Genomic DNA, 15,022 nt, shown 5'->3' with positions numbered 1-15,022 from the left:
TGTGATTGAGATCTCTATCTTGTGTGTGATTCTGTGAAGCAGCTGGGTGTTCTAGACACTCGGGTTCGAAGCTGAGCTATTCATGATTGAGATCTCTATCTTGTGTGTGATTCTGTGAAGCAGCTGGGTGCTATAGACACTCAGGTTCGAGGCTGAGCTATTCATGATTGAGATTTTGTATGTGATACTGTGAAGCAGCTGGGTGCTATAGACACTCAGGTTGGAGGCTGAGCTATTCATGATTGAGATTTCTATCTTGTATGTGATATTGTGAAGCAGCTGGGTGTTCTAGACACTCGGGTTCGAAGCTGAGCTATTCATGATTGAGATATCTATCTTGTGTGTGATTCTGTGAAGCAGCTGGGTGCTATAGACACTCAGGTTAGAGGCTGAGCTATTCATGATTGAGATTTCTATCTTGTATGAGATACTGTGAAGCAGCTGGGTGCTATAGACACTCAGGTTCGAGGCTGAGCTATTCATGATTGAGATTTTGTATGAGATACTGTGAAGCAGCTGGGTGCTATAGACACTCAGGTTAGAGGCTGAGCTATTCATCAGTACTGGATTGAGACGTCTGATATGCAGGAAGAAGCTTGAATCCATCTCATTTGTACAGGCTGTTGTTATAAATTGAGTTTCTTTCATTCAGAAAAAATCTACGAAAAACAAGCTCCAAACACTCCTTTTCTATGAAAGCCGTATTGTCAACTGTTGCCATAATGATATTTCATCCAAGGAATGGAATTAAAGGCCTCATAGACTCATCCTTTAAATATTTGATGAATTATAAACATTTTGTTACAGTCTGGAAAATGATTTCTTTAACATCCTGACGGGAAAGATGGGAAAATGCACAGTACCAAGAATCAGTTTGCACTGGGTTTCATTATCTAAGAATGAAATCTGTTTACAAGAGGGGCTGCAGTTAACATATACTGAGAGAGGGGGCTTCACGTACCACTGAACTCCAGCAGCAAGGGTGTTTCCTTTTTAACCCTGGGTAGTACCCTGCTCTTCCCCTGAACCATTTAACTTATATCTGCGTGCACCAAGATACAGCACGTACACTTAGCTAAGAAATGCATTTAACGTACAGTATATCTGCATGCACCAAGATACAGCACGTGCACTTAGCTAAGAAATGCATTTAACTTACAGTATATCTGCGTGCACCAAGATACAGCACGTACACTTAGCTAAGAAATGCATTTAACGTACAGTATATCTGCATGCACCAAGATACAGCACGTGCACTTAGCTAAGAAATGCATTTAACTTACAGTATATCTGCGTGCACCAAGATACAGCACGTGCACTTAGCTAAGAAATGCATTTGGTCACCTTTACACTTTTTTTCCAGGCCACGTTATGAAGTACAGTTTCTGTTCTGTTTTATAAAAGTTGAAGTGATTCCCCACTCAGTCAGCTGTAAGACACAGCAACAGATTCCGAATTACGTTTCTGACTGACTGCATGTGACAGACGAAGAGGATGGAAACTGCTGAATATTTACAAACTTTATTCAGGTTTGTGATTCAGACCGGCTCCTGCATGGACTGATGTGACTGGGCACCACAGAACAATGTCCTTGGTTAACCTCTTCAAATCTATGGGTGCCTGAGTGGGACTCCTGAATAATTAGTGGCCTATAAGAAATAATAAGACTATTATTATACACTTTTGCCATTGTTTTTTTTTTTTTTTTGTTATTGTTTATAATCGCTTATAATGGATATAGTCTGTCTGTCTTTCTATGTTTGTCCCACCAATGTATGAGGCTGCTTTGTTTTTGCAGTAGTTATTAATCACTTTTGTTACAATCACTTATAACAAATCCCTAAAAGAATGACTTCTTAGGAAAGGTAAGCATTATTTTTTGCTGCACTGAAAAGTCTCCTCCATGCAGTTTCCAGCTCCATTGGTGCATCTCAGCTCGTGAATCAATTCCTGTGCCTATTTCAGAGTATTCTGTGGGGCTACTGCCTCCCTCTGCTTTCCCTTCACTTCACAGGCTGCTAATTCATTCTGATTTGTGCAAATACAATCCTGCCAGTATAGCCTAAAAGAATCTGGTTCCCATAGACCCCTCTTTCCCTCTTTCTCTCTCTCCCTCTCTCTCTCTTCTCTCCTGCACCCCATCCTCCCTCCTTACACAAACCAAATCCAGAAATTAGCTTACATTCCATAGCCCACTTTTCTTTTTTTTCTGATTTGCTTCGAACCAGCTTTCCGAATTCCGACACAATTTGGAGATAATACCTACAAGGTTCCTGGAGGGGGGCAGGGGGGGAGCCCCTGACGTGGTCTAGGGCAGCAGTACCTCTTCCCTCACCTCTTAATTGAAGCCGGCTGCTGTCGCTGGAAGCCCCGCTCTCGAACAGCCACCCCCTGTCGAGCCTGAAAGGCCAGGGGGTTTTGCTGGCAATTTACAAACTATTTCCACTCCCCTCCGCCCCATCAAAGAGCCAGCTTCTCCTGCCATTTTCACAGGCATCCTAATGGAGGGTCAAAGTTCTGGCTACCTGGCCTCACTAAACAGCTCCCTCTGTCCCAAAGAAAAACTATTCTTAACACCACTTGTGTCATGCAGTGCCCAAGCCAGTGTCCTCAGAAACGTCAGTTCTATTAAGTGCACATTTGGGATTAGGATTTTATTAAGGAAAAGCTAATTACGATTTATTCCAACAGTAATGTACTGTAACTATTTTGTTTCTCCAGGCTGCATTTTCCTCCTCCCTTTTTTAAGCTTTATCACGTCATATATCCATTACAGGTGCACAGCCCAGAGTCAACATGTTTATAAAACACACACCTATTGCATGTGCTACGGTAAACGAAAGTCTTTCTTCACTGCCCATCCTCATTGTTTTTCCAGGATTTCTTCAGCACAGACTTCCGTGAGAGAAGCTAACATCTAACATGCATCTGAAGGGCTTGCAGCCCATTTCCACATCTGGGACCCTCGCATAGCTGGCAGCTGAACTGTCCTGGTGGTGAAGTGCATCACCAGTTGATCTCCTTAAACCGTTACAATCTGCATGCTGCGGTAGAGCAATCAAAGTACCCATCGGAAATGAATCAGCTTTAATCTCACAGAACTCTTCAGAACTCCACCGGAGTGTACAAAGCTCCAGTTCAGATGGGACTGTGGGGAGATTATCAATTATTAAGACACAGAATAAAGGGAGCTCCGATTCACCCAGAGGATAATAAGTGTGAGGAATAGTTTACAGAGAGAGCGATGGCATAGCAGCTAGTGTACTGGGGTCTCCGGTCATATAATTAGACATTGCCTTGGTGAGAGCGAAGAACAAGCCTCAAAGGGCCTGACTCCTCCTTCCCGTGCCCAGTATTTCTGTTCTTAATAATAACTGCAACTCTCACTGATACTCAACCGAGGTCTGGAGTATTTTTAAAAGAAAACTACTAAGCAGATAAATAGGCAAGGTTTTTTACACTAGAGGCTGGATGTAATTTTAATAAAAAAGCAAATTGCGGAAATTAGATGCAAGCATTTCACCAAAGAAAGGGTAATAATTAGGTCAGCCCAAGCATTTCAGAGTTCAACCTGCAAAGGAAGTTTGACTCTCAAAAGCCCAGTGCAGTTTGCAAACAGACTCAATTCAAAATTTCCCTGTGTCTCAGAACGCTGGTTCTTTTTTGGCAGCACTGAATACAAATATGCCTGGTCTTTAGGCAACTTTTTTAACCCTTTGTTTACAGGGTAACACTTTACATTAAGTATACACATAGCTTACTGGGTAACACTTTACATTAATTTACACATATCCGGACAGAGAGAAAAACCCTGGTAAAAAGAACTAAAAAGGTTTGACTTGCAAACAATATTAATCAGCACTGTGTCATACCTCTTGTGCTGCGGTTTTAATAATCAGCTTTAATCCTCCCCTGAGCTGTCTCCGCGTGTCTACATGTTTTTAAATGGCTATGTGGTTTGAAGAATGGATGTTGGTTTGGAGCGGGATGTAATTTTGTTGCAGCACAAAGCTCTCTGCCTTCATTATAATGAGACTCCTTGTTTTCAGTCCACTCTGCTATGCAGTTTCAACTCCAAGAGCATCTAAAAAAAGAGCAATTCATGTCTGGGAACACTCAGCAGGAGCAAGCCACTCTGGGCAGGATTTTCAAAAGGTCCTAAATGATAACTCCAGTGTTAATCAGAAAACCGGTATGTAGCATTGGTTTTGGCATTGTCAAGCGGTCTTTATGCCTATTTCGTTATTAAATAACCGTCTTAATGTGATTTACGAAATAATGTTAATATCTTAACGAGCAGTGTTTTTTGTGACTTTTTTCTTTTGTTTGCGTGGAAATTTAAAAGCAAATCCGTGTTGTCACAATAGATCAGGGGTTTTCAACCGGGGGTACGCGTACCCCTGGGGTACCTCTAAGGGTCATAAGGGGTACGCAGGATGACTCAGAAATGCACAAATAAAAATGAAAGTAAGAGAAAATAATGATCTTGATTTTTTTTTTGTAACGCTATTATACATTCTCTAAACCACGATGTGTATTTATTTAATCTTTGTTTAGCAGCTCAAAGTGAACCGCTAATGAAAAAAAAACAACACAGAATCTATCACGTCCACATTTTCCACCTGTACCGCACGTACCGCAGCTGCATTTTATTAACAGAAAGTTATACAGAGTCCCTTTGGATCATTTTATGCTGGCTTTAATAATAATAATAATAATAATAATAATAATAATAATAATAATAATAATAATAATAAAGTGTATTATTGTTAGTAATGAATTATAGTTTTATCTTGAAGTTATTTTTTTTTGTTACTGTAAACATTTTAAACGGCACACATAATTATGCTGAGGGGAAGTAAATAGTAAGGTGACAAACATACACAGTGCAGACTATTTTGTATTATTTATAACGACTTTACCCAATAGAAAGCGAATAGGGGTGTTTCCCAAGATTCCTAAATACTGCCTTTTAATTATTTGCATCCAAAGACATGTAATTAAGTTTTAAGAATGAAGCCTGCTGTTTGGTTTTCTGACTCAGCAATTTTTCAGTCCCAGACTGTTGTGAAAAATTATATATTAAATAAACGGGAGAAAAAAATAAATGTGTTAACCACATTATTCTGACTTTTATTGCAACTGTGGAACCATTCAGTGAGCGAGAATTGTAAAGGGTACTTTAGCTGAAACTTCCCGACAGAAGGGGTACAGTTTCAAAAAATTGTTGAAAACCCCTGACCTAGATAATTCAATATTTGTAGTTATGAAAATATTTTAGCCTTTTCTATATTTGTGGTTATGAAAGAGATGTATTCACTTGTTTTAACCATTTGTAACCTTACGGAATGTTTGTTGTATTGCTAAAATGATATACCGTTATTTGCACAAAGTGTAATGTTACCACCAAGAAATTATCAATGCAACTGTAGCCTATTTGAATTCTGCATACGTACATTATATGACAGCTGACCTCTACTGTAGATTTTATTTGAATTATACAACTGAAATCTTGGTATAGAAAACAGCATACTAGATATTACAATAAAGTAATACTTTTAATACCTGTGTCTTATCCATACAATAATGAAGAACAGGTGTACAAGTATGCACAGATCCACTAGGAATGTGATCGAGATCATTGACATGGAATTTGCCTAGAAGTATTTGTAATGTTGTCAGACTCCTCCCACACTACAATGTACACTTTCACCTTCACTCGTTTGTAAGCATATAAAATGTTCTTATACTGTAAGTGTTCAGTGACTACTTCTAATCATGTTGAGTTGATTTATCTCGGAGGCGAGCAAAGAGTACCAGAGAAAATGCATGATTAGAAGATTCACCAAACAATTAATTATAAACAAATTCTGTTTTGGGTTAGAGAGTTCTATCGTAATTTTAAAAACTTAATAAATACATAATGTGTTACATACATGGTATAGATGTATAATAACTAACAACTACAAACACAATTGGCACTTCAACCGTATTTATAGCCTACAATCGTACCAACTAAAATACAGACAAAAGCAGATGTCAACATAAGAAAATAAATTCCAACCAATATATAGATGGCTTGCGGTATTTCTTTTTAACCAAAAAAAGATTGCAGAATGCACATTAAAAGAGTTGTATATAGTAAGCTTTGGCACAACATCCCCCGAGAGAGGGGAAATGACTACTGGGGTTTAATTTTTATTTATTTATTATATTTTTTAATCCGTCGCATCCGATTTTTACCCACACGCCAGATAATCATAAATCAGCATTTTATATGTGAAGTGTTCTAAATAAACGTATATTCTGCATGACAAAATGCACAATTTAAACAAATTATACACAACATAGATATTCCCTTTATTTTTTATTTGCATTTGGCTGCTGCTCGCTGGTGGAGGAGCAGCCTCCCTGTACGCTGGTAGATATTCCCTTTATTTTTAATTTGCATGTGGCTGCTGCTCGCTGGTGGAGGAGCAGCCTCCCTGTACGCTGGTAGATATTCCCTTTATTTTTTATTTGCCTGTGGCTGCTGCTCGCTGGTGGAGGAGCAGCCTCCCTGTACGCTGGTAGATATTCCCTTTATTTTTTATTTGCATGTGGCTGCTGCTCGCTGGTGGAGGAGCAGCCTCCCTGTACGCTGGTAGATATTCCCTTTATTTTTTATTTGCCTGTGGCTGCTGCTCGCTGGTGGAGGAGCAGCCTCCCTGTACGCTGGTAGATATTCCCTTTATTTTTAATTTGCATGTGGCTGCTGCTCGCTGGTGGAGGAGCAGCCTCCCTGTACGCTGGTAGATATTCCCTTTATTTTTTATTTGCATGTGGCTGCTGCTCGCTGGTGGAGGAGCAGCCTCCCTGTACGCTGGTAGATATTCCCTTTATTTTTTATTTGCCTGTGGCTGCTGCTCGCTGGTGGAGGAGCAGCCTCCCTGTACGCTGGTAGATATTCCCTTTATTTTTTATTTGCATTTGGCTGCTGCTCGCTGGTGGAGGAGCCGCCTCCCTGTACGCTGGTAGATATTCCCTTTATTTTTTATTTGCATGTGGCTGCTGCTCGCTGGTGGAGGAGCAGCCTCCCTGTATGCTAGTAGTTTCCATAACAGCGAATTATGCTTCCATTCATTTTTTTCTTGATTTCGTTAACATGCATTTATCTAGTTGTTGAGACAGGAAGTGATGTAGGTGACCTGCGACAATGTATTTTTTTAACGAGAAATGCGTTGATTAACGACCTCATCGACTCAAAGCATTAACGGATTGGAACTAACACATTTCGTTTGAAAATCACTTGCTGCTAAAGCTCCCTTTACTACACCACAAATTCAATACAATAACGCTAGTTTGTGAAAATCCTGCCCTATAGTGCTTGCAGTAAATGTTTGCTTGTCACTGCCACCAAGTAAACTACAAATAAATTAAATACATACATAAATATACTGTATCTTTTAAAAATATGCCATATACACGTTTCCAGGTATAAGCATGGTAAAAGCATAGCAAAGTGCGAAATCATTGCAAAGATAAACAGTAGTTAATGCAACGTCGACTTGAACATACCTGTTACAGATGGGACTTTATTGTCTATATATTCATAATAGAAGACCTTTCGATAGACTGCAGGTGAAAGAAACTGGCAGATAGTGTGGCCTTAATGGTACTGCGGTCCTGACATTGAGCTGGTGGGGATCAGAGAATTCATTTTTATAAGCATGGAAGAAACGCAGGGTAAAGAACAAATGACCATGAAAATTCAGCATGTTAAACTTGCATATGGGACATTTCACCCATATCCTGAGGCCAGGCCCTCCTGCACTACTTACTCATGTACGCTATAATATCATTGTACCTTTGCCCTTGACCAATATAAGCTCCTTCCTTATCACGCTCAGCACATTATTACGTGGCTCCCAAGGGTGGTGTAATACAGAGTGGAGTGAAAGAAATTCCTATGAATCAGCTTGATGTGTCTCCAGACCAGTCCTGGTGAAGGTTATAGAGTTCAGGCTTTGATGTAAAGCTTAATTTGAAATAATAATAATAATAATAATAATAATAATAATAATAATAATAATAATAATAATAATAATAATAATAATAATAATAATAACTGACAGGGCAGCAGACCCTTGATCTCCAGAGCAGAGGGAATGGATAGAGGAAGGGCACAAGGAGGTTGTTTGGACTCCACACCTTCCTATGATTCATGTCAGCACCAATAGCCACACATCAGTCCTTTCAACACCTTATTAAACACTGGGAGTGTAAAAGGAAAGGTGGCATAGACTCAATGAATGCTCCATTGTCTGAACGTTCCCCCAGTGGCCAGTGATGACTGCATGACTCGCCTTGCAGGAGCAGAGAGAGAGACAGCAGACACAGCAGAAAACATGCTATTTTAGGACAGGAGCACAAACTCAGAATAAGTACAGAGTGTCTTTCCCCTGATGTACTGTAGTGCTCCTTTGCTGTGCCCCCTACCTGCCTGTCACCCGAGTTGCTTGTCTGTCATATTCCAGACGAACACTTACGACTGCTTCCTTCCTTCTCTTTATTTAGTAACAGTTTTGTAAAAAAAAAAAAAAAAAAAAAAATTAAGAAAAAACTGGAATAAATTGTCAAAACTGAGAAACGCTTATAATTTAATTACTTTAATATTATTACTTTAATATTATTTTTATACTGCTGCACTTTTCTTAATTGAACCAATTAAGTGCTTATTAGAAGCTTAATTGGTCCAATTAAGTAATTTAGGGTACAGTTGGAACAAAAACCAGGAGGGACAGCGGTGGTTCCCAACCCTGGTCCTGGAGACCCCCTGTGGCTGCTGTTGAGAGTTGAGCTCTCAATTACTTAACCAGACCTTTAATTGAACTCATAATTTGCTTAATTAATTTGCTTAATTTTGTAATTGTTTTCAGCTCTTAAACAGTTGCAGTTCAATTTACTTATAAAATGTTATAGCCAGCTTGGACTCTGCAACTGTGAAAACCCCACCCCATACCAGAGAAACCAGCAGGCCCAGTAAATAAAAAAAAAAATTGAAAGTGTGTTAAATTAAAACAACAGTGCCGTTTCAGTTTCCATGTACCTGCCTGCCGTCTCAGCTGAACTGCAGTTAAACAGCACAAATGTGTGCCAATTCACAGCACTTTCAGAGCAATGAGCTGAACACAGTGTGGGGTGGATGCATTTAATTTGTCATGAGACCAAGCTAGTGCATTAGTAATCTGGGGCAGACTGGACACGTCTCTAGAGGCTAGTTAAATCTTCCTTGTTTGTAAATAAATTGCCCCAGGGTAATGCCATTAAAAAAAACTGGAGCCAGGGAGAGAATGGCCTCAGCAAACAGCGTGAGTCTAAAGACGTGTCATTGTGCTGCTGTCAGCTACGCCACTACTTTAACTGTGTTTAAAGCTAACAGATGTCAAACAGCCAAATGCAGTTCTGTTGCACGGAAGAGTTGATAAGGAAGCATTACGAGGCGTAATGAAGCTAAAAGTACTATGTTGTTATTATTATTATTGTTATTATTATTATTATTATTTTTAAAGGCTGCAAGTGCTACAGTGGGAGTGCAGTGGGGTAACAATGGGAGTGTAGTGGGGTAATGGCTAGTGCTCCAGGCTGTTCTGTGACTACCACTGCAGCCCTCCAGCACTGCCACTGTGTGTGTGTAAAATAATCTGAGAGACGTTTCTGAACTTTCTCCTAGTCATTTTAGTTTACATTTATTTGGCAAGGTAAATACTGATTATATTGACAAGCATATCAGTTGTCATGTTGTGTGTAGCTCAATGCTCTACCCCGTGTGGTCTCATCGTTAGCCAGAGCTTCGAGATGTAAGCTGTCCAATATCACTGTGTTATTCTGGGGGTCAAAAACGCCCTTTTTAGCTATCATAGTAAAGGTGTGTTGCTTCCTAAACATTTTGTTTACAGCCCAGCAAAAGTGATGGATGTTGTAAAGTAGTGTTGTTGTACTGACAACATGACTGTAGTTCCCTTTGCTGCAAAATTATTAAAATCTCTCCAAGATGGAAAGCGTTACCAATTCTGTTTTTGGTTGTTCTTGGTTTTTCTTGGTTCTACAGCTCAAAGGGGTTAACTGGCCAGCTGCTTTACTGTACCTTGTGTGACTCTCGTATTACACCACAATACAGAAGTACATTGAGTTCCAGGATTTCCTCTGAATTTTAAGGTTTTCAGCAGGATGACATCGGAGCACAAAACAAAGTTCACAACGAGGAGTACCCTCGTCCTGGGGGACTGCAAGACCTGGTCACACACACACACACACACACACACACACACACACAGACACACACACACGCACGCACACACACACATACACACGCGCACACACACACACACGCACACACACACACACACACACGCACGCACGCACACGCACATACAGACACAGAGTGACTGCAGACTACAAGACCCGGTAACTTCCTTTTCTTTATCTTTCTCGTTTAAATCTAATTTTTTAATGGCAGACATCTGCAATAGCAATAAGTGATAAACCCTTCTGAAATGAATATCCGATTTGACCGAAGTGGAAAATAAACCCTTGAGTATCTCGCTGCGATGGTTTTCTTGGGGCCGTCAGAACAAGTTAACCCTGAACACCCGCATCGGTTAACGGGCCCCTTCTGAGCAATCAAGTTTCTACTTTTATTGTGACAAGTGCTTCAGACATAACATCTACAGTCCCATTGAGCCCGGACTGCAAAAATGCAAGCTTACCATAACAACAATTAGTCTAACAAATTAGAAAATTGACCAAAATGACAAGCCCAAATTGGAGGTCACAGCTCTGCATGGTTCTTTCATCTCGTAACTGTCTGGGAGGGAGGACTGAGAAAGTGAATGGTTTAAAAATGCAGTTTTACTGCACAGTTTCAGCAGCGTACATTACAGCTTCATCTCTTTCAGGGCTGTGGTTTGATAAGCAGTTGCTGTGGTCCACCAGACGCCCTGTTCTCGTACGCTTACCCTGCCCACACTTTGCAATGGTTTCATCCTACGGTGCAGTGACCGTACCAGTGAGAGGAGTCCATTCAGCCCTCGCTGTCCATGCACAGCCACATCCTAATAGCGAATTATCCCCAGAACCACCTCCAGATGGCTCTCGAAGTATGCCATTGAAATAAATAACTTGGCAGCCCTCTCCTTACAGAAAAGGCAATCTGTCTGCACTCAACTTCCGCAAGTGTACTGGTCTCAGTTTTGAAAAAGTGACTGGGCATTGACTTTGCTGATCCCTTTTCAGAATTTAAAAACACTCTCCCCCCAACCCTTCTCTAATCTCAGCTAAATAGGTGCCGATCCCTCCCCCGATCCTCACATCGCATACCCATTAGCCCTGGGATTAGTGTGATTGCTGCTCTGAAGTCCATCCAAAACCACAACTCCCTTTTTTTTTGCCCAGTATTCTAAGTGCGGTCTCACCAGAGTATTACAGTATTACAGCCTCATCATACCCTCCTTTGATTTATACTGCTATATGAAAGAACGAGGGTAGTGACAACAGATTGATACATGGTACCACGTGGTAACTTTTTCCCATTGCAGTCCTATGCTAAGTGACCACACAGTGTGCGACTGCGTCAGAACAACGGCTGCTTTACGATTGAGTCGCCGGGTTCTGGCAATGCTGTGGCTGAGCCGGGGGTCCTTCAGGGTAGTACAGCAACGTTGCAGTTTTCTAATATACAACGCAGTAGATTTTGCTGCTTTAAGAGAAGAAAGCTCCCTGGTGTGGTGACAGAAAGCACTTGCGGTTCTTTGGAAGCTCTGTAATGCTTTCATTTGTAAACGTGGTGCAATGACGTATATACCCCCCCCCCCCCCTCCCCCCCCGAGTAACATTTTCGCTGTTATAGCTTTCATGATTCAATCACTGAGACAGTTAAAAATGCAACATTTTATTATCAGCAGTAAGATCCATGCCAATGCAACACTCCACCCCAGTGAGCGGCAAGCCAACACAACGCTTAATCTCCATTGATCTCCATGCCAATACAGTACTCCATTTCCCATTGAGAAAGGGCCAACAGATCACCTTGTTCCAGTTAGTACTCGTGCCAGCAGGTTACAAGTTGGGAAAGCCAGACACAGAGGTCAGCTTTCATTACCTCAGGGTAATAATGCATTGCCTATGTTTTTAGTTAGGACTAATGCCTTTCGTCAGTCGAGTGAATTCAGAGAAGCAGGTACAGTACGTCTTTATTTGCAGCCAGTGTAATAGGAACCATGGCAACCGGAGGCCATGTTGGTAGGGAACCTAAGGGCCATTGCAATTGAACACTGTGTTTCCTCCTATTGCCACAGAGGCTTGTAATTGGACCGTTGTGACCATATTCACCAAGTTTGTTTTTTTATTTGTAATGTGTTTAAATGGATTATATGAAGTTTGATACAAACAAACCTGACCACTGTTTATTTAATCAATTTAAACATTTTTTTGTATATAATTCATGGGTTAAAGCTTAGTGAACATGGTCCTATGTTCCCACAGTGAATCATGGTCAGAAATTTGTTGAATTTGATCACAGTTACCTTTCTCTGGAAGCAGAGGGATGATGTGGTTTTGGAGATGGATGATAATAGCGTCACTGCAAAAACGTACCAGATTTTAAATGAAATATGGAAAGCGTTAAGACGAAGCTAAGAAGCAGTTTGTCAGGAGAGGAGAGGAGAGAACACTGTCTAAACTTTTCAAACTCTGTGTTTATATTCAGTGGGTTTATCGACCACTTCCTTTGAGGAATGAAATACACATTTGTTTTTATCTCTTTGTTACGTTCAGTTTAAACCTTTCAAATGTTTCTCACATTGCGGCAATGTTTTCATGAGCTCCTTGGAGTTTGAGTTTGCTTTAAGTACAGATAGTAGCGAGGACTCTGTTGTCCGAGTCGGGTCACAGAACACAGATACACCAGGTTGTTGGGAATCCAGTATGATACTTTATTATTCCTTAGTATGTCACACATGACTTGGTGTCGTATTCCGAGTTATGCTAGCCTACACACATGCAGGACACCCATTCCTCAACAAGGTATCTGCCAAACCACACTTCCCCCAAAGTATCAGGAGACTATATATCGTCTCCTGATAGGAAGTCCTAACTGAAGTGTGTGTTTCAAAACGTCAAAATTCCAACTTTGGATTACAACTTCATTTGCTCGTTCGCGGTCAAACTAACTCAAGAGGGTGATGGGAACTTGACCAAAAGACTGGCTGACATCAGAGAGATAGAGAGGGAGAAAGAGGAGATCACAGGATATTTCTGTTTCCAGTGTTGTGGTTAACTGGGCGGTCAAAGCCTTGGAGGTCACCGATGATCAGTGCTGAGGCTGGGTGTGTGCCTACGTGTACCAGACTTTCCATTTGTGTTCTGGCTCTGGGACCACTCGTTGAAAGATGAAGAGATGGCTAAACAGACTGAACAAAGAGCACTTCCTGGGGTCAGGCAGGGTCTCCTGGCAGATTGCAGTCGAATGAGGGCTGACGTCGGCATCTGAACGAAGGGAGAAGCGGCTGTCTGTCCGTCACGGCCCTCCCCAGACGTGGCTCCATGTTGTTCTTTCCACACAGGGAGGAAGGCCTGGATTTTTAAACCATGGAAAGCCATCGTCTCCCCAGCACTTGAGACTGGAGTAACCTGAGGATCCCTGAAACAGCAGCCATGTGAGAGCGCATGAATAGGGCTTCCTCTGTCAAAGAGCACACAGCCACCCTGCTCTTCATATGGAGTTTTTATTTATTTGCATTTTATTGTTTTTGAAGATTTGGCTCCACTGCTTATCGGAGTTCAGTGTTAATGCTGTCCCTTCCATATTAACATTATCTCCCACTGTCCACAGCTTCCCACATTGCCAAGGTAATAAACGGCACAAACAAATTTCAATTCAAATGATTACCTTTATTGCACTCCCATCCTGCTTAGCAAGCCTGAGAAATATTTTTGTATGTAAAAAGATCTCACTAAAACTACAGTCCTTGCAGGTACATATGAATATGAAAAGCTGATTTTTTGTTTTTGGGTTTTTTACTAAATCACTGCATTTTCTAGGATTCTTTTCTGTACAGTAACTGACATGCTATCACTCTGACATGACATCACTCTAACATGACATCACTCTGACATGACATCACTTGCCTCAGCCTCAGATGACTTTTTCCGTCAGCTATCAGATTGAAATGAAGCCAGGCACTGATCAGTGAGTCTCCAGCCCCTTTTAAAGAGGTCGCAGTTAGGAAAGTAAAGCTGACATCTCCAACAGCTCAGTAAATGAGCCCTGACAGGAGTGTGGTTCAGCAGAGTGCTGCAAACTGTACGCTGGGATACATGACCAGAATCTTAGCGATTGAAGAAAAGGGTTTTACCTTCCCGTTTTGTTTTTTGTTTTAATAGAGCTAGAGAAAAACATATTTTAAAAATGGTCCCGTGCATTACATCTGAAATGTCAATCAGACCTGTCTGGCTGCAGCAGACTCGTGCGTAATAATCGGGCTTCGCTCCAACAAGCAATCAAACTCTGCGTCTTAGTGGAACTTGTGCTATAGTTTCTTGATACTCATAATAATGATGATAAAGATCTTGGCTCTAGCTGCGTGCCATGATGAGTTGTGCTTTTGGAGGTCTGCTGCGTAAAGTGGAATCTGCAGTCAATCCTGTGTTGTAAAGATGAATGCAGATTTCAGGAACAGAGTTGCAGTGAGCTCAGTTTCCCAATGGAAACTCCCTAGGTGACAAACTGAAACTCTCCAGAGCGGCGACTGGGGTCACGGAAGAGTTGAGAAAATGGCAGCTGTCCTTCTGAGACTGAGGACTGAGATCTCAGCAGCCTCGTGATCGATGCAGCTCCTAAGAGCTGTGCGCCTGCTGTCTGAAGTGTGCAGGGTGTTAGGGGAATGCTGTGCATTCAGACCCCGGCTCCCGACCCTGTTCACCTCGATCTGGCTCGATCTCCAGCGCACTCCCCACTTTGCTGTCCATTAGAGGTGATGTTAAT

General features: G+C 41.3%; 1 protein-coding gene across 1 annotated transcript in view; it reads left to right on the top strand.

Annotated features, from left to right (window-relative positions):
• The first annotated feature begins 3,922 nt into the window (after nt 1-3,922).
• Nucleotides 3,923-15,022, top strand: part of LOC117416465 (neuromedin-U receptor 1-like) — a 31,097-nt gene continuing 19,997 nt past the window's right edge. Inside the window, exon 1 of the mRNA XM_059034283.1 lies at nt 3,923-4,192. The gene's annotated coding sequence lies outside the window, so the exon portion shown is untranslated. The remainder of the gene's footprint in view (nt 4,193-15,022) is intronic.

The sequence above is a fragment of the Acipenser ruthenus genome, chromosome 12, assembly GCF_902713425.1.
Source record: "Acipenser ruthenus chromosome 12, fAciRut3.2 maternal haplotype, whole genome shotgun sequence".
Taxonomy (NCBI): Eukaryota; Metazoa; Chordata; class Actinopteri; order Acipenseriformes; family Acipenseridae; genus Acipenser; species Acipenser ruthenus.
The sequence above is the reverse complement of the archived record's forward strand: the minus strand, read 5'-3'. Positions and strand labels throughout refer to the sequence as shown.